Consider the following 24,710-nt stretch of genomic DNA (forward strand, 5'->3'; position numbering starts at 1 on the left):
TTACAGGTATGTACAAAGAGCTGTGAAAGAGGCTAAAGAGCTAACCAACTGCCTCAAGGGTGAGGGTTCTGATCATGTGTACTTGTTTATTCTTGAAGGATAGATAAATGGTAATCAAATATTAGGGAAAGATAATCCATACATGGTAATTTACACATTCTAAGTTGCTGAGATACGAAATGCCATACGAATATGGCATGTACTAAGGAACTATAGTCATATGCATTTGCTAAAAGATAAAGCACAACTACAGGGTAAATAAAGATGACGCACAGAGGTAGGAATGGTTTAGCTAAGGCAGAAAATTATAATTTTGGAGAAGCGTTAGTATCCCTACCAAATATTTAAGCAATTACCTGTGTGCCATGGTCAGAATTATAGTTAGATCTTTGATGGTAGTATAGTGGAGCATTGGTTTTAAGGTGGTCAAGGAGGGAGACCAGTTAGGAGAGGTTATTATTTTTTTCTGAAGTATAGAGTGGAATGGAATGGCATAGCATGGCATGAATGGAAAGCCCTCGTTTTGGATTCTGCACCCTGTTCTGAAGTGTGGAGGGGAGTTTCTTCTGTACCACCAAGCAAGCAATGCCCTGGATGTCAGCTAGGTATCCTATAATTCAATTCTGACACTATTTACCAGGAGATAGCACATATTCCACAGACTGAGGGCTCAACGACAAGACAGATTTCCACTTCAGATGCCAACCTCAAGCCAGGTTGTGACCTGTGCTTCTGACTAACTAGCTATAAATCAGAGGTTCCCAATGACCAACCTCCTTACCTGGATTGGATTAATTTTCTAGAATGGCTCACAGAACTCACTAGGTTACCAATTTATTACAAAGGATAGTAAAGGATACAAATCAATGGCCGGATGAAGAGAGAAAATATCTCTCTGAATCCCACCTTTTGGGATTTTATGATGGCTTTATTACATGGGCCAATTAAGTCATTGACCATTGATGATTGATTCAATCTGCAGCCCCTGTGTCCCCTCCCTATCCTGGGGTCAGAGGGTGGTAGCCCCCCAACCTTAGGGGGCTCATTAACACAAAAGTCACCACTTTAACATAACAAAAGATACATTTATAGCTCTCATCACTTAGGAAATTCCAAAGATTTTTGTAGGTTTGTGCTAGAAACGTGGATGAAAACCAAATACATGTTTATTATAAACCACAATAATATAATCCTAATTAAGGGATGTTCAGCAATCAGGCTACTGACAATTTTTGATTGTCATAAATCATGTCAATAATGTCAATAAATGGTGTGAAAAAGGGAAAAATATATCTTCTATTTAAGCACTTCCGGGAATGACCTTTCTAACCTCACAGATAGGGAATATCCTATATAATCTAGAGACAAGAAAATTCTGGATAAAAAAAGTATAGAATGTGGAGGGGGGTAAGGCTTCCAGAATGGTAGAATGAGGAGTTTGTTTAATCATAATCCTATTTCCCCAAAGCAGTGATGGGACTGAATAAAGTTGTCAGAACAACCACTTGAAGATTTAACAAGTGGGGAAGCACTATTTATTCAAGAAAACCCACTAAATCTTGGTGAGAATTAGGAGTCTGTAGCATTTCAGCTAGGGACTGTATTCCATTCCCCCAATGTATAGGGCAAGCCTTAAACAGCAGAGGTCTTGCTGCACTGCCAGATGGGCAAATTTTACTTGGAGTGGAGTGGGGAAAAATATATGCCCAGGGCACTGTCAAAAACAATAGAGATCTCAGTGGCAAATAATTAGAGAAGGCTAATATGGGCTAGCTTGCGGTCATGGTACCAGTTGGGGCAAGCATCACAAAGGCAGACCAACCAGGAATTAACAGATCCAGCGGCAGGGCAGAGACCGCCAGAGGCCTTGCTGAAACCCTACTTATCTCTGGTGGTGTGGAAGACTATGCACAGGCATAAGGCTAAGCTTGCTCCGGAAACATCAGAAACACCCCCGGTGAATTATTCATACCTGGTTGAACACAGAAAGTAAAAAACAGGGCCGAATGGCAAATTCCTTAAACTTAAATAAAAGTAACCATTGGAGAAATAGAGACCGTTAACTAAAAGGCCCTAAATTTCCCTCAGCATGACTGAACACTAGACAGGGTCTCTCCTCCCACTGGCCCCCCACCTCTCTCTCAGCCAGTCCTGAAGATTGGAGAAAGCTTACTCTTCTTCTGGATCAGGCCAATTAATGAACACAGCCTGTGATCCCACCCACTCAAGCCTTAAATATCTTGAGCTCACAGGTGGTAAATCTTCCAATAATTTCTGTAAATCTTATCTGCTGGTCGGCCAGCTATCTCCTATTTACTCCTCCTCTCTCCTTAGCTACTGCTCTATAGGGACTGCATCATCTGGCTCCTCCTCCTTTGGCTTATGGTTGATTTCTTTTTTAAAAAGAATTTTTTAGGGATCCCTGGGTGGCGCAGCGGTTTAGCGCCTGCCTTTGGCCCAGGGCGTGATCCTGGAGACCCGGGATCGAATCCCATATCAGGCTCCCGGTGCATGGAGCCTGCTTCTCCCTCTGCCTGTGTCTCTGCCTCTCTCTCTCTCTCTGTGACTATCATACATAAATAAATAAATATTAAAAAAAAAATTTTAAAAAAAATAAAAAAAAAAAAAGAATTTTTTATTTATTTATTTATTTATTTATTTATTTATTTATTTATGGCAGAGATTCAGAGGAAATGGTGGTGGGGGGAGTCTGAGAGAGAAGTAGACTCCTTGCTAGCAGGGAGCCCACGGTGGGGCTCCATCCCAGGACCCTGGGATCATGACCTGAACTGAAGGGAGTTGTTTAACTGACTGGGCCACCCGGGCGCCATTTGTGGTTGATTTCTTCAATACATAGTAGCCCCAGAATGAGATTGAAAGGAGAGATCAGAATAAAATCAGGATACCTAATCCCATGAATTTCTTCCTGGCTGTTAATGACTGGCCATGTAATTTATAAATGGGTGATCCTCTTTGGTTTCTGATAACCCCTTTCCCTCTAATATCCTCAGTTTTCAAATGTTAACTTGTGGTTCTCATAGACCCTCTCCACCATTTTCGAAATAGCTTCTTTTTTAAAGTTTCCTTGAATTATTCTAGTTTGAGAGTGCCATCTTTCCTATAGAGACAATGACAGATCAAAGTACTGAAAGCAAACTATGATAAAGACCCTGGGGGCGCCTGGTTGGCTCATTCAGTGGAGCACCTGACTGGATCCCAGGGTTGTGAGTTTGAGCCCCATCTCAATGCAGAGATTACTCAAAAATAAGATCTTAAAAATTAATAAAATAAAAAAGAACCTGGAGTACAGCAGGGAGTATAGAGCATGAGGTGGTAGGAAGACATTGAAGATTAGTCTTATAATAGCTTTTCATATTATTTAATAAAATTTAAGAGTACCAAATCTAGAAATATTTTATTTTAGTTATACCCTGAAATCGTGTAGGTGTTATTTTTTTGGTGCCATAAAATGAACTCTGTTAATGTAATTTAATGTATTACAATAAATGAAAGATAAAATGTGATTATTTAAATAAATATCAAAAGTCATTTCATTTAATTAATTTAAGTTCATAAAACAAAATCTCTTCATAAAGTAAGAATGGCATTAAAAATAGCTTCAGTTATGTGGTAATAATAAGTTAGGCTTTTTTAATACTCAGTTAAGTGTAATAGAATATTTTTTGCACTCTTTGTGTTTCTTAATATTTTTCCTAAGTTTAATACTATCAAAATTAAATATTGACTAGGAGTCTGAATTGAGTCAAAGTTACAATCATGACAAAAAAGAAATACACACATATACACACACAAATAAAGTTTTAGCTTTAGTTCACCCCAAATTGAAAGAAGTGCATAAAGTTCACATAAAATTTTATTTAATATCGAATTGAAATCCCTGACTTCATACTTTTCTTAAAATTTGTTAGAAATCATCAAATGGTTAACCACTGTTATGTTTGTAGTAAATTTTCAGTTTGGGGGCAAGAGTGTGGGCGTTTTTGTGTTTCACTATTGTTTATGAATAAAAAAGCACATAACAAATCCATGAATTTGTTTTTATATCATTGTTTACAAAATTACTTTTGATTTACCTAAGCATGAAAATCTATACTTGAAAAATGCAAAGATATGGAATTCAAATATATTTATTGTCATAATCGAGTTATAACTTTTTCACATATCTGTCCTATAAAATACATATCTGTCCCTGTAAATGTGGAGTGTGTATGTGTAGACATATAGATTTATATATATATATCAATATTGCACACTTAGTCACGTAAATAAATAGACACTGTGTTCTTACCATGATTTATAATCTCTTAAACAGTAACTTTGGGTAAGTTCTTCCTACTTTTTCTCTTTAAAAGTTCAAATTTTTAGAAAAGTTTAAAAAATAATATATCACTTGTTAAAATAATTTATAATTATCATTAAAAAACCAGTTTACTACCAAAAGGGAAGAGTCACTTTATTTTGCCTACATTGTTAAAATGAATAAATTATAGCTCCCAACCTCCATTAGCCCTCTACTCTCTCTAAGAGAAAGGAGGCACTTATTGTCCTGCTTGGTTTTTACTTAAATCCAGTGGGATAAAGATCTTTTAATGAGGATTTCAATTCAGAAAAGCTAGGTTAAGCTTGACTCATTTGTAAATCTTTCAAGCATATAATTTGTTTTACATGGCTTGATTAGTGTTTTTGCTAGTCATGATTAATTTGGTTATAATCATGTAATGATATTGAAAAATTGGTTTATTATTTTTTAAGTTTGGCAATTTGAATGAGCTTGTCTATGTTGTTGTGTTAACCATTCAACTTTAAAACCATAGCAATCCTTGGATGTTCAGTTTCTCTTACTGTAAATATATAGATTAATAATTACTTCCTTTATCCTATTTTATTTTTGAGGAAAGTATGAATGTATATAAGGGCTACTTTAACATGCATTATGCTCATATTTTTCACTTACATGTTCATGTGGAATGATATAACTTCCTATGAATCTACTATATTAAGGCATTTTAAATATTTTACAGTAGCAAATGGCTTGATGTCCTGGGCCACATTTCTTCAGTCCACATAATTTAAGCATGGTTTGTATGGTAGACAGACTTTTAAGGTGGGCCACAGTAATATTCACACCCTGTGTAATTCCTTCTGCTTGAGTGTGAGTTGCACCTATTAAAGTTGCACTTCTATTTTTTATTTTATTTTTAAGTAGGTTCCATACCCAGCTAGGAGCCCAATGCAGAACTTGAACTCAAGACCCTGAGATCAAGATCTGAGCTTAACCGTCTAAGCCACCAAAGTGTCCCAAGCAACTCCCTTTTAAATAGAAAACAGCAAAAGTGGTAGGATGTCACTCCTGTGATTAGGTCACAGAAGCCATTGGTTTCCATTATGTTTGGAGACTGTTTTCACTACCTTGTGGACTTGAATGCTTTGATGAAGCAGACTGCCATATTGGAGAAGCTATTATGGCAAAAAAACAAAACAAAACAAGGAAGTCTGTAGCCATCAATCAGAAGGGAGCTGAGAACTTTAGTTAATAACTCACAAGGCATTGAATTCTACCGACAACCATGTGAGTTAGCTGGGAAGTGAATCCTTCTTTGTAAAGACCTTGAGATGACTGACACTTTGGCTGACATCTTGATTACAGCTTCTGAGAGACCCTTGAAGAAGACCCAGATAAGCAGTATCACACTGAAAATTGTTAGAGTAGAAGGTATACCTTCTAGCCGAGAGCCAGCTCACTTCAAAAAAGTCTGTTGGAAAGGGATCCTAATGATAAAAGTGGTCAAAATATTTGTCAACTAAGATATTGAGAAGAATAAAAAAAAAACGTGAGGCTGTTTGTCCAGGGAAACAAAATACTTAAGTTCTATGAAGAGACCAGAATCTTGACCTAGGGGAAAGATTTTAAATAACTTTGTTAGCTGAGATTTTTTAAACATTAGAATGTGTAATATGAACTTGTGTTAGTTATGGAAAGGCTAACATTATCACCGAGCTCTAAAACATACTTAAAAATCATCAACTTTAAGTGGTTTTCTCTGAATTGCTGTTTATAATGATAGTTCAAATTCATATTTATACCCTCCTTTATGATTTTAAGATGCCATAAAATCAGCTTTGTAAGGAAGGAACTGTAAAGGAAGACTCAAAATAAATTATTTCAGCATGTGAAGAGAACAGCCAATTGCCCAATGGACATCTGTTGCCTGTCTTTTCCCAGGTTTTTTTCTGGGAAGATGGCAGTTTACCTATCAATAGCATGCCTAAGCCTTGCTCATGGCAAGCTTTGCCCATGTGACCGAGTTCTGGCCAAAGGCCTATGACAGGAAATGACCCCACATTTCTTTACAATCTCTGGAAGAAAGCTATTACATACTTTTTTTTTCCCCTCATTTCCTACATATTGTGAGGTGTCCTAGAACTGCTTAAAACACAGTGAGGAGCACTACATGCTAAAGGCGGTAGGGCCATGTCTGAATTTCTCTCCTCTGGATTTTATGCAAGCAAAAAATCTTTATTTAAGTCACATTTAAGATCTCTTTGTTACAATTGTGTTGCCTTCATGTAACACTAAATCTAGTATTGGAGGTACTGACATTGGAGGTAAAATCTGCATCTTATAAATCAGACTTCTTACACTGTGATGTAAATATCGAAGTTGGAAATCTGATGACACCTGTTATGCGATGGCACACATGATAAATTTCTTATCTTCAATAGATTGGAAGGCAGATCATATGCTTACAAGAACCTGGACATCTAACAAAAGAGACTAGGACAAGTCAGAGCACATGTTTGTTTATCACAAAGGGGACAGAGAACAAAGAAGAATCTTAGGAAGGAATTAATCAATTTGAGATTAGAGAGGTGGAATGCGGCGGTGCTAACAGGGGCATTCTCTGGGTATGGCCTGCAATCAAAATTGACTGGGGGGGTTGGAGGGGGTGGGCAGCCTGGGTGGCTCAGTGGTTTAGCACCTGCCTTGGGTCCAGGGCATGATCCTGGGGACCTGGGATCAAGTCCCGCATCGGGCTCCCTGCATGGAGCCTGCTTCTCCCTCTGCCTGTGTCTCTACCTCTCTCTCTCTCTCTCTCTCTCTCATGAATAAATAAATAAAATCTCTAAAAAATAATTGACTAGGGGCCCAGTACTTTGGAGATATGCAGGGTTAGAAAAGCCCACTATTTCCAAGTTCCAGACATCAAAAACGTGAGTGCCATTCTAAGTCTTTTTCATGATCTCCTCATTAACTACATTTTGTCTGGGAATTTTTAGCCTATGTTGAAATGTGTAATTTGTGATTCAATGACTCCTTAAAGTTAGGAGGAGGCAAATGTTCATGCCTCAGACAGAGACAAAAAATTACATGGCTTCCATTTTCCTAATCTAATTTCTGAGAAAGAGAAAGGAAACTTAATTGACAGAAACAAGATATCAATTTTATTATTTATGAAAAATTACTTTTAGGGAAAATCCTAATCAAGTGAATGCATTGTTTAACAGTATTTCCACCTGAATTAAAATAAACTTGATCTCCATTTGTGGGAAAAATAAAATAAAAGCTCTCCTCTTCTCTTCCGTGGCTACTTCTGGAACTGCTATTTGGCAATATGAATTTTGCATTCAAATGATATCACCACCAATCAGTGAAGACATAAATTAACTCCAAAGTTATTTTATACTGAAGTCTGTTTCATTTCTTGTCCCAAGTTTGGTTCAAGCATATAAGTAGAATAAAATTCATCATAAGGGTTGGGATGAGATTGAAGGGCATTAGAATACACCAAGTTTTAAAAGCGCTGTCTCCCATTAGGAAGCTCCTAAGGAAATAATAAAGATGAAATAATTCCTTTGAAAGTTAAATTCCAAAATAAAGACCTAGGGGATTCTTGTCAAAAGTAATTATCTTATGTGTTAATCACCCATGGCATAACCAGTTCAAATTCTTTCTCCCCAGTTTTTTATTCTGCTTAGCCACAGCCAGAGAGAAGTCAGGCTGATGACTGACGTAGGTGAGGGCCCTAAAAGAGGATCCTGGCATCATTTCTTTGGTTGTGGTTACTTCAGAACCTAAAAACTTAAGGTAGTCTCTCATGTATGATGGGGCTAAAGGGGTTATATAAGTTAGATTAATAAAATAGTGGCTGAGAACATAGTATATTTTTAAAATTTAAATTTAAATTTTAAAAATACTTAATTCACAAACTTTATTTTGCATACTTGAATGTGAAAATACAGTCAACAGAAAATCTTTGCTATTGAATTTTATCTATTGTATACCTGCACTAAAAATTGAAAACTAATTTTTGCTGAGAGCCTCATTTTTTTTTCCATATCCATGTGTGCTTAGGGAAGAAATGTGCTTATCAAATTTAGTATCAACTGCAGCATCCAACATACTAACAACCCACAAAGCTGATATTCTTGTACCAAAATAGTCACTTGATTTTGCATAAAACTTCTGTAATTTACAGTGACCTGAGCAATGTCACAATTCCATGCAGCATAAGCTTCCTAAGCCTGAGTCGCAATCCATCCTCCACGTTTTATTTCTGTAATTCCATTCACTATTTTTAAAGTATTCATAGCCAGTACATCAGATGCTGTGATTGGCAAGGACTAATAAATAATAATCCTTTTTTTCTTCCCTGAGTCCAAACTATTATTACTGCCTTACAACGATGCACTCGTGCTAGTATCCAAACGGAATGTTGTGTGTTCATACCTGATGAGTCTGGTGATGCATCATCTGTAGTAAATTACACGAGGGCACAAGTGGATGTCCGGAGTGATCTGACCCCAAGCCTAGAGGAATTTAATAAATCAATAATTGGGTTCATGGGGCTGTTGGTGGAAAGAGTTGTCACTGACCCTGGGAATTGTCATCTAACCTGTGTTTTCTTTTGCATGTGCCCATGTTGTTACTGTGGGTTCTGCCTCCAACGCTACCAGATTGCTGCCAAACGAGCTACCTCCATGCTAATGAAGCACCTTGCTGTCTGCTGAGTGCGCATTAAGGAAGAGGGGCATACGTGATTGTAGAGCCCATAACTGGTGAAATACTGGAGGTGGTAAAGAAGACGTGACCACCCTCTGATCTGCAAGCTAGAATTGGATAATCCCTACCCCCCTTGCCAGTTCTCGGAATGTTGGTTTCAACAGAAGCTGCTCCAAGGACACAGCCTTGAGACACAGATATGGTGTGGAAGCTATCTGGACCGGGTATATGACAAAAGCCAGGTAAGGCCTCTAGATAGAAACTTCTAAGATTCCAGGAGGTGGGTACAGAAATCTACTCATTTTCCTGCTGCCCAAGACAAGCTTCTCAAGGCAGTTCCCTTGCATATCAAACCTGCCACCACCCATCTTCCCTCCATGTGTGCGAGGGCCAGTTTCAATAATACCTGGGAAGTTCCCAGAGAGATTGTGAACCAACAGGTGCATATAATGGAACAACATGCAGCCATTGTGAATATTGAAAATCTAATGGCAGAAAGATCCTTATATATGGAGAAAATAAAGCAAGGTGTAAATTATACAGTGTCGCCTTATGTGTAGAAGCATATAGATTTCCATTTCCGTGCTCATCTATTAATTTGTGTGTTGGATTTCATCCATTAACTGCCATAAAGGAAAACATTAAAACATACATACTACCAGTCTCCGTGTGGTAAGATTATAAGTGGTTGTAATTTTATGTTTTCTTCTCTGCATTTTTTTCTAATTGGTACATTTGTCTTTTTTGTTTAAATCAGCAATCAATATATAAGATTAATGATCATATGTAGCAAATCTAGGTATATAGACTTGGTTAGGTGATATCATTTTAAACAGACTCCTTTCACTTTGAGTTTGCTAAATATCACACACCATAGATTTCATTTATCTTCTGAAGCTTTAATTTAAAATAAAGTATTTTGTTGTACACAAAACTTTCAAAAACATGTAGAGAGGAGCACATGCATAGTTGTATCTGCTCTTGTCCCGAAATACTTCAAAGTAGCAAGGTTGCTTTGGGTCATAGATTTTTAGTAGATTGAACATAAAGAACTCTGGGTGCTAAGGCTGTGGGTGATCATGAATGTTCAGAGAAGCCAGCTGTTATGGAAGAATCAGTCGTTTGCACATAGTATGAAATTCCACTGGTCAGTGGAAGAAATGACTGCAGTCAGCCAGTCACCTGAAATGCACAGTGCATAGCACTTAAAACCAGTGGATTTTGCTCCACAGCCATTATCCAATCCAGTGCAGCGTCAATGACTATAAAATTATTATGCAAAAAGGAGAATTAAGGCAACATAAAAATTTCCAGCAATCTGGATCTTCTTAAAAATAAGAGGGCAGCTAGAGTATTATGCTAAGTGTTATGCTAAGAGAAATAAGCCAGTCAGAGAAAGATAAATGCCATATGACTTCACTAATATGTGAAATATAAGAAACAAAACAGATGAACACAGGGGAAAGAAAAAAAAGAGAGGCAAACCATGAAAGAGACTCTTAACTATAGAGAACAAACTGAGGGTTGGTGGAGGGAGGTGAGAAGGGAATGGGTTAAATGGTGGTGAGGATTAAGGAGGGCACTTGTGGTGAGCACTGGGTGTTGAGGGTAAGTGATGAATCACTAAATTCTACTCCTGAAACTAATATGATGCTATATGCTAATTAGAATTTAAATAAAAACTTGAAACACAGAAAAAAAAAAACACACATAACCTAAAAGACCAAAATAGTACTTTTTCCAAAGCCAACTGGCTCCAGTGCAGGTTACAGGATTTTAACAATACTCCTGAGGAGATTAACTACAAGTTTAGCATCAGAAATTCAACAGCAAATCAGCCTCTTCTGACTGCAAACTCATTGACACACAAGGCTGAGCACATCAGGGGAAAAAATTTAAAGTAGAATAATTTTAAATGTGAGATCTTCAAAGTATTTTTCTTCTCTTTTAAACTGAAGTCTTATTTCATTGCGGCCATAAGTATAAGAATAAAGTAATGTCAGCCAGCAAGGTAATTTTCATCACTTAAATATCAAAAAAAGGAAATCAACAGATTTAAAAGGTAATTATATCAGGTGATCCATAAAGGCAGATTCTACAAAGCCACCCCTGATGTTTAATATGGTGTGTTTCACACTTGTATATTAAGTTTACTGACACCTACCGTTTTTGAAGAGTTTTCTATTATCTTAATGGAATACCAAGAGGAAATTTTAATGAAAACTACACCAAGGGAAACTTTTCAATTTCAGGAAGTTTTAACTTGACTTATTGCCAGCTCCTTCCTGGCTCCCTGTAAGCCTTCAACGAGCAGCTTCACAACTTTGGTGGCTGTGGAAACCTGTGGCCACACGGAACCTGGAGGAGACAGGGTGAGTTTGGGGTTCCACACCAGCCCTGCCCCAAGAGAATTAAAAGTTGACTATTATGAACAACCATAGGCCAACCAATCAGACAACTCAGATGAAAAGGACACATTCTTAGAAAGACATAAACTACTGAAAATGACTGAAGAAGAAACAATCTATGTATAGACCTCTACGGGAATGGCCTCAGTACATTTAAATCTTCTCATAAGGAAAAGCCCAAGCCCAGGTAACTACACTGTAAATTATACCAAACATGTAAAGAAAAATTAATCTAATTCCTTAGAAAATCTTCCAAAAAGCAGAGAATACCTCCTAACTCATTCCATGCAGCCAGTATTATCCCGATGCCAAAATCGAGGTCATCTCAATCAGATAATATCATAGGCTAATATCCCTTATAAATAGACATAAAAATCTTTATCAAAATAATAGAAGGGGCTCCTTGGTGGCTCAGTCAGTTAAGTGCTGAAGTGTCTGACTCTCAGTTTTGGTTCAGTTCATGATATTGAGGTCGTGGGACAGAGCCCTGCTTGAGAGTCTCTTCCTCTGCACCTCCCCCTACTCTCTCTCTCTAAATAAATAAAATCCTTTAAAAAATAATAACAAATTGAATGTAAAAAGCACTATGCACCCTGATTGAGTGGCCTTTACCCCAGGTCTAGAAGGTTTGTTCAATAGCTAAAAATAATTCATTTTGATGCAAGATATTAATAGATTAAGGAAAACATAATCATTTTTTTAAAGATTTCATGTATTCTCTTAGAGAGGAGTACAAACATGAATGAGGATGCGTGGGGTAGAGGCAGAGGCAGAGGGAGAAGCAGACTCCCCACTGAACAGGAAGCCAGACACGGGGCCCCATCCCAGGACCCAGAGATCATGACCTGAGCTGAAGACAGATGCTTAACTATCTCAGCCACTCAGGTGCCCAAGAATAAAATCTTTTTAATAGAGGCAGAAAAAGTGATACCCAATCAGGATAAAAATACTCAAATACTAGAAATAGGAGGTAACTTTTCGACCTGATGAAAGGCATCTAAGAAACAGATGAGTAGATCAACAAACTATGATAGGGTCAGACAATGGAACAGTATTTGGTAATAAAAAGGAATGGAGGGTTCATACGTGGCTACACCATGAGTGAACCTTCAAAATATTATGCTAAGTAAAATAAGTGAGTCCCAATTTAGCACATATTATATGATTTCATTATATGAAATTTCCAGAATAGGAAAATCTTTAGAGACAGAAAGTGGATTAATGGTTGACAGGAACTGAGGGAAAGGGCCTAAGGGGTTTCTTTAGGGAATGAATAAAATATTCTAAAATTAGATAGTGGCAAGAGTTCCTTAACTATGTGAATATCTTAAAGTGACTAATGTACACTTTAATAGGACAAATTGTATAGCATGCAGATTAAATTTAATAAAGCTGTTATTTTTTGAAAGAAGAAAAAAGGACAATTAGAATTTACACATTGAAAAGTTATTTAAAAAGTTGTGGTGCTAGATTAGAATCCTTTGGAGTGTAAATACAGGGAAATCATGTCAATAAATTTAATATGATGTTATCTTAAGTGTATCACAATGAAAAATGTTACATACAATTAATAAAACATCAATTTTACTTATAATTAATAGAAATTATTTTGTCTGTGGGAATCTTTGATTAACTCAGTGGGGAATGACAGATAGAATGACTGGGTCAGTTCCCCAAATTTCCCACTCTCCATTTCACAGATAGTAACTCAGGAGATCTTCTGGGGAATTTTACAACTTTAGCACGTGATATACCTGACATTGTTTACCTTTGACTAACTCCAGATCATATTTGCAAAATTGTTATGAATTTCTGGGAAATTCATAGGTCTTTACCTTGACACACAACCTACCTTTTGTGCTTTTTTCAAGTTAAACTTAGACCACAGATTTGAGTCAGAATAATGTGGATAAGGAATCTAATTAAAAACTTAATTCCAAGACAGTGAGAAGAATCTGTAGACTTGGTTTAATGGCACACAGCTACAAATACTAATGTTGTCGACGAGTGTAGCACAAGGAGTACTTTTTCTGGCAGTTAGGTCCCTGGGAGATCTGGGTTCAAATCCTAGCTCTGCAATTCATTTACTCTCCTGAGTCCGTCAACAGCAAGTGCTCTTGCTCTCCTGCAGTCCATCAGGCTATAAAACGAGGGGAATTAACTACATAATTACTAAGCCTACTTCTGGCACTAAATTTTTATTTTCCACATCTTCAATTTGGAATTTTTGTTGGTATTGTGTTCAATACCACTGAACTCCAAACACATCCATCAAAAAAAAAAAAAAAAATGATGTTATCTAAAAAACCTCCCAGAGCACATTTGAATAAGAAATCTGATTACTTTTGAAATTAAATAAAAAATAGTACTTCACCATATTCACTTAAGAAGGAAACTAAATGTTTGTAACCAGGCCAATTTAAGACAAGGCTGGAAGATGTGTATCAATGCATAGATTTTGTAAATGCATTCTAATATTTATACTTTAAACGTGTTTGTGTGCTATATTAATCATTTTAGAGGTTATAGTCTCTTTCTAATGCATGTATACTGTATTTCTTATTTAGATTTTTGTGCAATTTCTTCATTTCAGCTTTCTTCCATGGCAAATGACTCAAGAACATTTAAGTATATTTTTATGTGGATTACACAAATTTATAAACCTCTTCAATAGAGCCAGAGCTAACTTCAGGAGGATATAATGTAAATAGTAGGTAGGAGGACTACTTAAATGAAAGACTATACGCATATTTAGTAAAAAATTTCAAGACTTCATAGAAATGTAAATTTAAATTGTTTCACCATGGCTGTGAATAGAAGAGAATTAGACAGTTTACTCCTGCCAAATTAGATATATAACAGCTTTGTAAATTGGAAATAAAACAGCTTTGAAAGAAAGAGAAGAGCATAAAGTGTCCTTGATACTAAATATGGATCATGCAAAATACGAAAAATCTCCAGTGTAAACAATATAATTAGAACAATAAATTTTAATTCTGTATGCCAGTTATTTAGTTGAGGATGAAACAATCCCCGATTCACACTTTGCATATCTGTGTCTTTGAAATTCCACTGTTATATACCCCCTGGACAATGTTGCTGTGGCTGTGAAGGGTATTTCCAGCTCTTCACTTTGTTGCATTAATGGTGAAGAAAAATCACACTTGTCAAACTTTTGTTAAAATAAGTTATAACCAATTTCTGACAATGCAAGTGAGCTCAAAGCATCCATAAAAACAGCTTTTGGAAAAATAGCCAGCAGCAACATAACCCATGGGATCACCCTGTTATAACACAATACAAGTCAGATAATGGTGCTTCAGAATTTAATTAAGTCTGAAGGATTAAGTAATGTAAAGAATTGATTTAAAACTATTTTTATGGTAAAAAGAAAAGGATTAGAACAAGACACTAGTCAGCAACCGATTTCCAATGCAGATTTAAAGTAATAATGATGGTAGGGACAAGGTTTGACAATGGTTAGTGAAAATGTAGCTTGTAGTTAAAGTTAAATGCTAATCATGATAAGACTTTGTTTTTGCTGTTTCTAAAACCCCTTCAGTTTTTTTTTTTTTCTAAAGCTGTGCTTTTACAGCACCAAAAATTATTTGCATGTCAGAATTCAATCTAGACATTATTCTACATACAAATCAACATTTTCAGTAGTTAATAAAAGGTATGAGTCATAGCTTTTAACATCTGTGTTCCGACATAATTGTTATTTATGAGTACTACTGAAATACAAAAAAAGAAATTCAGCCAAAAACCAAAATTTGAAATTTTTATGCCTTGAACAAGATTTGATTTAAATTGAGGTATAATTCTTTTCTGTTTATTGAATCAAGTTTTTAATGATGTTTTTCATTTTTACTTTTGTTTTTATCTTTGTTTTTAATTAATTTGAAAGTATTCATCAAATAACTGAACACTATTTAAATATACCATTTATATTAAGTTCACTGTGTGCTAAAATCTAAATAAACAAATTTTCTTCCATAATGAATATCAACATTTATTAATTAAGAGACATTTCGGTAAAAAAGAATGAAATGCATGAAATGTAGAATATTTTATTTTCTAGTATAATACAAAATATATCAAAATATCATTGACTTATGATTCTTAATTATTATTTTTGTAATAACAGTTTTGTTTTAAACTGGCCCTTATTATATGATCATACACAAGATGGTAGAGAAAGTCTCCTTCAAGGTGACTGTGAAAGATAACTAGAATTGGGAACAGATCAGTTAAATATATATTTTATATCTTTTTTTCCTATAAATACATCAATTTCCTAATAATTTTGGCAAGGCGAACAGAAAGAAACTACATCATGAACCATTTTTATTATATCACATCAGGGATGCCTCACTATCCAAAAGTGATGAGTGCTGATCATTAAAGCCACATGTAATCTGAAATGTTTTATAAACTTTGTAGATATAACTTGTTTGAATATCAATTTAATCCTAGTTTATATCTAGAATTTTCATTTTTTTAATGTAAAGCAGAAATTATCCAGATAGCATAAGAAGTACTTTTTGTTTTCTGAACATAAGCCTAGGCTTAGCATCAATAGTTAAATATATCAAACAATTGAAACATCTTCACATTTTTTCTCTATTCTGAATAAATAATGATGGTTGGCATAACAAACTATGCCAAGATAATGTTTATAGAGCAAATGATCTTGTTTAGATGTTAAACAAATAACCAATGAAAAACATAAATATCAGTCTTGTCTATATGTTCAAGTGGATTGAATTGAGTGTTTGGAAAGCAACTTTTGTTTATTTTGTGAAGTTATTGGTCTTTGGTAATAAATAACTAGTGAATTCAAGACAAAGAGCTTTTCTTACATTATCCAATAAGAACAAACTATTCAGTTTTTATCTTATAACAGAAGTTAATATTTTGTGTGTTTTGCTCCTCAGGTTTCTATAAGCAATCTGTTTTTAATAAGCAATTTTAAATTTAATTTACCCAAAGGAAATTTAAACAAGTGAACCCAAAGAACAAGCAAATTTCAGATTTGTCTTCTTTAAGATGTATCAATATCTAGTGAATTCTTAAGTTTAAAAAAAAAGATTAGAAGTTGAACTGTTTTCTTTATCATATATGTGTGTGTACATAATATACAAAGAAAACTTAAAATTCACAAAAAGCACAAAATCCAATTAAAAATGGGCAAAGGTGTGAGAAGATCCTTCATCAAAGAGGTTACATAGATGGTAAAAAAACATATGAAATTTTGCTCAACATCATGTGTCATTAAAGAATTACAAATTAAAACAAGATACCACTATACGCCGATTAGAATGGATGCAAATTAAAGCAAAACGAACAAAACAAAAACAAAAACCGATAATATCAGCTGCCAGCAAGGATACTCTCATTGATCGCCGGTGGGATTGAAAAATGACACAGGATAGTTTGACTTCTAAACACAGAAGATAGTTTGAAACCCAACATACTCTTACCATATCCTCCAGCAGTTACACATGCTTGGTATTTACTCAACTCAGGTCAAAACTTACATTTGCAGAGAAATCTTTATGTACAATCCCCCCCCCAAAATGGAAGCATCCACTATGTCCTTTAATAGGTCAATGGGTAAGCACCGTGTTACATTTGTACATTGGAATACTCTTCAGGATTAAGAAGAAACAAGGTCTCAAGCCATGGAAAGACATGGACAAACCTTAAATTCATATTGTTGGTGAAAGAAGCCAGTCTGAAAAAGCTACATAGCCTGTGATTTCAATTATATGACATTCTGGAAAAGGCAACACTTTTTTTTTTTTCTTTTACATTTGTTTTTATTTAAGTTCGATTTGCCAACATAGAGTATAACATTCAGTGCTCATCCCTTTAAAGACAATAACCAAAAAAACAAACAAACAAACAAAAAACAAAAAAAAACAAAAAACAAACAAACAAAAAAAAGACAATAACCAAATCAGTGGTTCCCAAGTGCTCAGCGATAGAGAAGAGGTGAAGAAAGAGATTTTTTTGGAGGGGGCGTAAGACTACTCCGTACAACACTGAAATTATGGATACATAACACTGCATTTATCAACACACGGTGGGATGCATAGTGCAAACTGTAAAGCCTAACCTGTGTAAAAAAAAAAATTATATATATATCTCAGAAGGTCAGAGTATCTCAGGATGGAATGCAAGTTGTGGCAACAGAATTAAAACATATTTCAAGTATATGAAGCAACTTTACCGAAGATAGTGAGGGTGTAAAGTATTAGCCTGAGAAACTTTGGAGATAAGTGGCAATAAAGGCAAAAGCAACTGAACATAAACCCTGCACCCTAACTGACAATGTGTCCCCTTAACCCATCTTCCCAGAAGAGTAGAGGCTAAAATTCTGAAATCACTGTGTCTGTACAATGGAATTAAACTATTAACTAAACGGGAGCAAGTGTTAGCAGACAAGTCTGTCACTGCTGGAACAGGGAGCTTATGAATAAGCAAGGAGAACCTACAACAATTCATGTGAACATGGATCAGAACTGGAGTCATCAGTATGCACTCGTGTGTAATTTAATATAGATACAGGTGGTTACAAATAGAGATATTTATAGACATTTTCAGATTAGAGTAAGTTTACAATCATACTCTCTTTGGGAAAAAAAATGGCTACGCCTGGGACTAGAACAGGAAACACACAAGATGAGCCTGGAAAACTTGAAATGCCAGAAAATAAGACGGTGTTCACAAAAATAAGTCAGTAAATAAGGAAAGAAAGGGAGAAAGAAAGATCATATCAAAGTGATATAGGAACCCTGAAAATCTCCCCAATGACCAAATAGGGGGAACAATTTGAACCACAACACTTCCGTAGGATCGGGTTATATCTCAATGCACAAGATAAATGTCCATGACTCTGTACTGATATAAATCAACGATAGCATAATAAACAAATGAGGGAGGAAAATGAGTCTCCTGTGCAGAAGAATCCCAAATATTTTTTTGATACTCTGCACTTGGAGAAGGTAAATCATAACTCCCTGCTTTTTAAGTGTGGGGCTGCAGATAGGGGCTTTCTTCCCCAAAGTACAGGATGGGAAGGAGAAATAAGAAGAGTAACTTCATAGTAAAGAAACCTGACAAAGACTGTCTTAAACCAGGTGATTTAAGTTAACATCACAGTGATAAGTCAGATCGATAGAATATAGACCTAAATAGGATGTGATAAAATGCGCTGTACAACTATAGTCTTTCTCCCCAAATACCCGGGTCTAATCATGAGAAAAACATCATAGAAATCCCAATTGAGAGACGTTCCATAAAACATCTGACTAGGAAAGCTCAAAACTGTCAAGGTCATCAAAAGCAAGGAAAGTCTGAAAAACTCTCACAATATAAAAGAGTGAGAAGGCAAGACTGCTGAACGTACTGTGGTGCTTTAAATGGGATCTGAGAACAGAAAAAAAATAAATTCGAAGAAAGAACTGAGGAAATTACAATAAAGTATGAGCTGTTGTTAATAATAATGACTCATTAATTGTGGAAAATGTACCTTATTTATGTAAGTTATTGATAATCGGGAAACTGAATCTGGACCGTACGGAAAATCTTTATTCTACACATCCAGAATGATCCTAAAGTTTAAAACGTTTAAGTTTCCATATTATAACTGCTTTCCAAACACTATCGTGTGGCTGGTGGTTCTGTTATTATTCTGTAATCAGTTTGTACTATTCTTATTTGTCTCAAAATTCTGGCTCTTGCTGCTGGTATGCTCCGTTGTGTACATCACATAAGGTGCCACAACATGGGGACGGCGGAAAGAGTTTCTTAGCAACTGTACAAGTCTCATTCCACGACCCCGATCCCTCCAAAATGGAAAATCAGATGTAGGATCTGCAGAGGAGTGAGCAGAGTATTCTAATGAGCACACTTTTCTTTAGAAAGCAAGGGCAGATAGCAGGGAAATGAGTAATCCAAAAAACTTTAATTTCATAAAGAGATAAACTTTATTATTTTATTTATGGACAGAGTGCTTTTTTTTTTTTTTTTTGATCCCATACCAATTTTGAAAATCAGAATTTACCTCAGGTTTGGTTATAGTTCTTTTTCACAGCCTTATAAATTCTACTTCTCACCACCAACACCTACTTTTTTTTCTTTTTTTCCTGTACTTTGGTTGCTGTAGTTGGAGATGTGGGTTTAAAGGATGGGCAGAGGCAAGCAGGCTGTTTATTATCTTTTAATGATAATCTTAAAGCTGGCTGTTTATGAGATTCTTGACAATGAGTTTCTTTGGGGCTGTCCTGGCAAGAAGCATTCCTCCTTAAGTCCTGGCTGATTTTGTGTACAGCTTTTTTTTCTTTTTTTTTTTTATCCTTTTTTGATTTCCAATCATGTGTTATCTGTTTGCTGTTTTCCAGAGTTTCCTTAGATGTTTTCTTCTATCAGTGGCATATTTTCTTATTTTATTTTTTGGTACTGTCGTATTATTATTATTTTTTTTAATTTTCTGTCTCCATTCAAATAGAATTCTTAGAGGGAAGTCAGGTATACATGATAGTTCTGGGCAAGTTTCAAATAAGAAATCTCCATGAGAGTCACTTGTGAAACGGCTTGAAAGACCATTTCCTTCTGTCTATCATGATGTAATCTCTATACAAAGTTTCAGTAACTTTGATTTAGAATGAGTTCTGGCAATCTGATGTCCTGAGAAATGGAATCTGTTTCTAGAACAGATTGGTAGAGCTTGCAACAAAACAAAACAAAAGCAAATATTTTTATCTTGACCTCAGCATTACAACTTGAAATTATGTGACTAGAAGAATAATGCCATCAGTAAATGTATCTCAATGAAATGCAAGTATGAAGGCCATGGTGCTGTTTTATTTCTTGAGACAGTTGGGTTACCTTTCTCCAGTTACTTGTGATCTAGCAAAGCTTGAATATGCAGAGAAACTTTTCACAAAGCTGAAAACTTTTGGGTAAAAATGAGGTAGGAATGCCCACTCATGATGATTTCAACAAATATGCATATTTGTAATATCAAGGGGGAGAATCAGGTCAAAAAACATCCTCTTTTCTGGCATTTGTTAGTCTATTTTATTTTATTTTTCCTGTAAAATGCTCAATGGAAAAAAATCAAGTTTATAGGTCACTCACTAAACTGTTCCATGCTGACATTTAGGTAAGCTACCTTCTCTGAAGAATGTGCACAACAGACTTTAAAGGGAGAGAAGTATTTTATTACTTATCAAGGATTACTTTAAATTATTTTCATTCTAATATTTCTTAATTATGTAGAAATCTATAACTATGATGACTCTACTTAGTATTAACACATGAAATAATAAACCAAAAAATCAGATTAATACAAATATGACTGAGGATGTTTTGCAGCTATAATTACATTTCTTTGTACAGTATATAAGGCACTGAGGCCTACAGTCCAAATTCTTTTGAATTTTCTCTATGTATACTACTTGCTACTGAATGATGATTTCAGTTTTCCACTACTTTTCTTTACTCAAAGCATTTCAGAATCAAAATGTTGGTTTAGGAAAGCATGTCTTCTTTTTGACTCTAAATAAAAAAGAACACACCGACACACATTGCTTTGTAGCACTTGATTTAAATTGTTCATATGAAAAAATAAAAAGAAAAAAATAAATTGCTCATATGAACGATTCAGAAAAATGTTCATGTGAATTTTTTGTATAATTATCTAAACTAAAACTACATATTTCACACCCCCACATATATTCAGATATTGTATGTACATATATATCATATATGTTTTTTCAAATCTATATTTTCCAAATATAACCTGTGAATCTTGGCAAAACTTTTCACTTCTTCTCTAAATCTTTGGAGAATTGAAAAAATGGGTAATCCAAGACACCTTCCCACTGCCATATCCTGTGTAATTAGCAAAGCATAACATTTTAGAATTTTTCTGAAACAGAAAGAGAATCCTTATTAGCAGTTAAATCTGTGGGCATGTAGCAAAAAGAATCATGAAATAACAATCTGTAAAACACACTTATGAAGACTGTAGAGGTCACTATCATAGTTTCATATGTTGATAACTGAAATATGGTTCACACTGAAAAGAAACCATCAGAATTACTTCTTTTGCTGTAAAGATGTCAGCTATCACATTAGAATTGTCAAAGACCATTCATTCTATCTTTAGCTGAATGTTATCAATTAAATGTGCCTCACCAGCATAAGATCTTGATTGGTTTGCGTTTCAGAAGTGTACTGGGACGGCATTAATTTTATGTCATCCAGAGCTATCTATAGTGATAGAATTAGGGGCAATTTCATTTTCTTAATGAGATTCCTCCTAAGAGAGTTGGACTGAATGAGAGACATGGTAGGAGATTTAACATGGTTACATTAAGGGAAAAAAAAAATCCTGGGGGAAATATTATTCCCTCCAAGGTGGAAAATAAAAAAATAAACAGCAACATTTAACTTACAAACTATTTCTTCTCTGAAATTAATGCCTAAAATATTAAAGGATGGGCCTCCAATCTAGGGCACTTTGGTATAAGGATTATTTTGAGCTAAAGGCATTTGAAGAACAGCAGGTACAAGAATGGCATGCTGACCGCCCCTTTTCTTCTGGAAAGTAGGAGATAAAACTCCCTATTTCAGGAGGGAAGAGTTGTTCTTACCACCAGAGAGGGGGAGTAGAGACCAAAAGAGCCATACTAACAGGTCTTGTTAAAATTGCTTTTATTTTCCTTTGTTCTCTCCATACGTGTTAGTAACTTTAACAGTTGCCAGTCTTTGTTCAACCAAGTGGAAAGGTTAGGCAAAGCCACTTCTATGGGTCATTGTGTTTTTACGGGAGGGTGGGGGGGGGGTGGGGGGGTGTCCATATACATGTAAAAATCTGTATGCTTTTTTTTCCCCTTTTAATGGATCGTTTGTTCATTTAATGGATCTTTTGTCTCAGGCCCAGCCACGGACCCTAAGAGGGCAGAGGTAGAGCTTTGCCTCTGCTACAACATTAAGAGGATTTTAAAGAATAGGTCAATTTAAATGATGGGGCTGATTTTCCTTTCATTATTGGGCACGGCACCTGAGCTGAGATGACCCTTACACATTTTTATTTCATATTAACCAATATAGTGACTGGCTTAAAACTATTTATATGTGTTCGCGTATTGTACATATTGCTTAAATCCACATTATCTGTTAACATTTTATTTGTACTGGTCGAGCTTTGAACTCTTGGTGTCATTTGAAAATTGCAGTAAAACACAGTGATAGCAATAAATCACAGGATACTCAAAAACATAACGAAAATATTAGGCCAAAGCTATCAAAACACTTCTTATTTATTTGTGACCAAATGGACTTAGGGGATTTTTCATGTTGACTTTTAAAAACAATTTAGTACCTTGAATTTTATATATATAATTACATTAGAGATGATAGACGACTGGTAAGTAGATAGGTAGGTAGATATTAAATAAAATCATAAGTACTTCAATGATTACAAGTCATGCTGAAGTTTCCAACCAAAGAGGAGTGATTTTTCTTCTAATTCTCTTGAATTTTTTCCACAATCTTTGCAGTATTATTTTCTTCTTTTTAGTGATTATAGAATTGTTCTTAGCCATTTTATTATAAATTGTTTTTTCCTTCTGCTCTAGCTTTCCTGCTTTTCAGAGATGATACCATCCATTCCGTTGGCTTCAATGATGTCCTCACCAGGTTTCTCTTCTGAACTTCCGTCCTGACTCTCTACACAGTCAATTCCACCAGCGTGTTTCACAGGAACCTCAAATTTATTTTATTTTATTTTTTGGAACCTCATATTTAAATGGAAAACGATTGACTTTTAACTTCCCTTCCAATCTTGATCATTCTCCTAGTGTATAGTATCAATGAGATAATCCACTGCACCAGCCAGAAACCAGGGTGCTGTGCACACAGTCCTCTTCTCCTTCATGGGTGGTCCCACAAATCTAATCCATCGTCAAGCCCCACAGTGTTTACCTTTTAAATCTTTTTCAAATTCCCCTACCTCTCTCCTACACTGACATTGGTGCTACAGTGAAGCCACTGGGGGAAATTTTACATTGCAGCAGCTTCTAATTAGCTTAACAGCCTCTAGTCTTTCTTCCCTGGAATTTGTGTGTGTGTGTGTGTGTGTGTGTGTGTGAATAGAGAAAACATTTTGCAAAATTTTGACCTTATCAGAAGCTTAAAATCTTTTAGTAACATTTACTTAGATTAGTATCTAAACTCTTGAACTTAGTTTACAAGTCTCTACTCCTGCTTCCTCTTCTGTTGACTTCTTCCCACTGCCTCTGAACTTCATTCTATAGTCCATGACAGGACTTTAATCACTCTTATCCCAAGCATTCGTCCATCTATTTCTTGTTCCCTGAAATATGGCCTCTCTTTTCCCTACTCCAAATTCATTTGGCCAACTTGTACTTACTCTCTGCCCTTAATCTAATCCTCACTTCATCCAGGAGGAACTCCTAGATCCCTAAATTCTAGAGCAGTGTTCCCCCTACAGCCTTGAAGTGTTACAGGACTATGCTGTGCAAACATTATTCTCATTTCTGAAATGAGAAGATTGCCCCAGAGCAGGTTAATAACATTGTAAAGCAAAAAATCAGAGATAGGTTTTAAGCCCAATGTATTAATCTAAAGTCTCCTTACTTTAAATATACTGGCTCACTATAATACAGGTATGTACAAAATAGGATCCATCCACAGAGCTAAATTACGACTTGCATTTAATTTTTTCCCTTTAAAAAATCTTATTTTATTTAAACTCAAGTAATTAACATGTAGTATAATATTATTAGTTTCAGAGGTAGAGGTCAGGGATTCATCAGTTGCATATAAACACCCATTGCTTATTATATCTGGTGTCCTCCTTAATGACCGTCATCCAGTTACCCCTTACCCTCATCCACTTCCCCTTTGCAACCCTCAGTTTGTTTCCTATAGTTAGTTAAGTCTCTTATGGTTTGCCTCCCTCTCTGATTTGGTCTTATTTTATTTTTCCTTCCCTTTCCCTACGACCCTCTGTTTTGTTTCTTAAATTCCACATATGCATGAGATCATATGATAATGATCTTTCTCTAATTGACTTATTTCTCTAAACATAATACCTTGCAGTTCAATCCACATCATTTCAAATGGTAAAATTTCATTTTTTTTGATGGTGGAGTAATATTCCATTTTATATATATCTACCACACTTCTTTATCCATTCATCTGTCAGTGAACATGTGTTCTTCCAATCCATGAGCATGGGA

General features: G+C 35.4%; 1 long non-coding RNA gene across 2 annotated transcripts; it reads left to right on the forward strand.

Moving 5' to 3' along the window:
• The first annotated feature begins 1,464 nt into the window (after positions 1-1,464).
• Positions 1,465-23,212, forward strand: LOC111094309. 2 transcript variants are annotated; one of them, XR_005384520.1, is made up of 4 exons: positions 1,465-1,562; positions 8,977-9,264; positions 11,275-11,617; positions 14,024-14,254. It is a non-coding gene; the product is annotated as an uncharacterized LOC111094309 (long non-coding RNA). The 2 variants fall into 2 exon arrangements; XR_005384519.1 differs by lacking the exons at positions 11,275-11,617; positions 14,024-14,254 and adding an exon at positions 23,085-23,212.
• Positions 23,213-24,710: the final 1,498 nt, after the last annotated feature.

The sequence above is a fragment of the Canis lupus genome, chromosome 36, assembly GCF_011100685.1.
Source record: "Canis lupus familiaris isolate Mischka breed German Shepherd chromosome 36, alternate assembly UU_Cfam_GSD_1.0, whole genome shotgun sequence".
In the NCBI taxonomy this organism is placed as follows: Eukaryota; Metazoa; Chordata; class Mammalia; order Carnivora; family Canidae; genus Canis; species Canis lupus.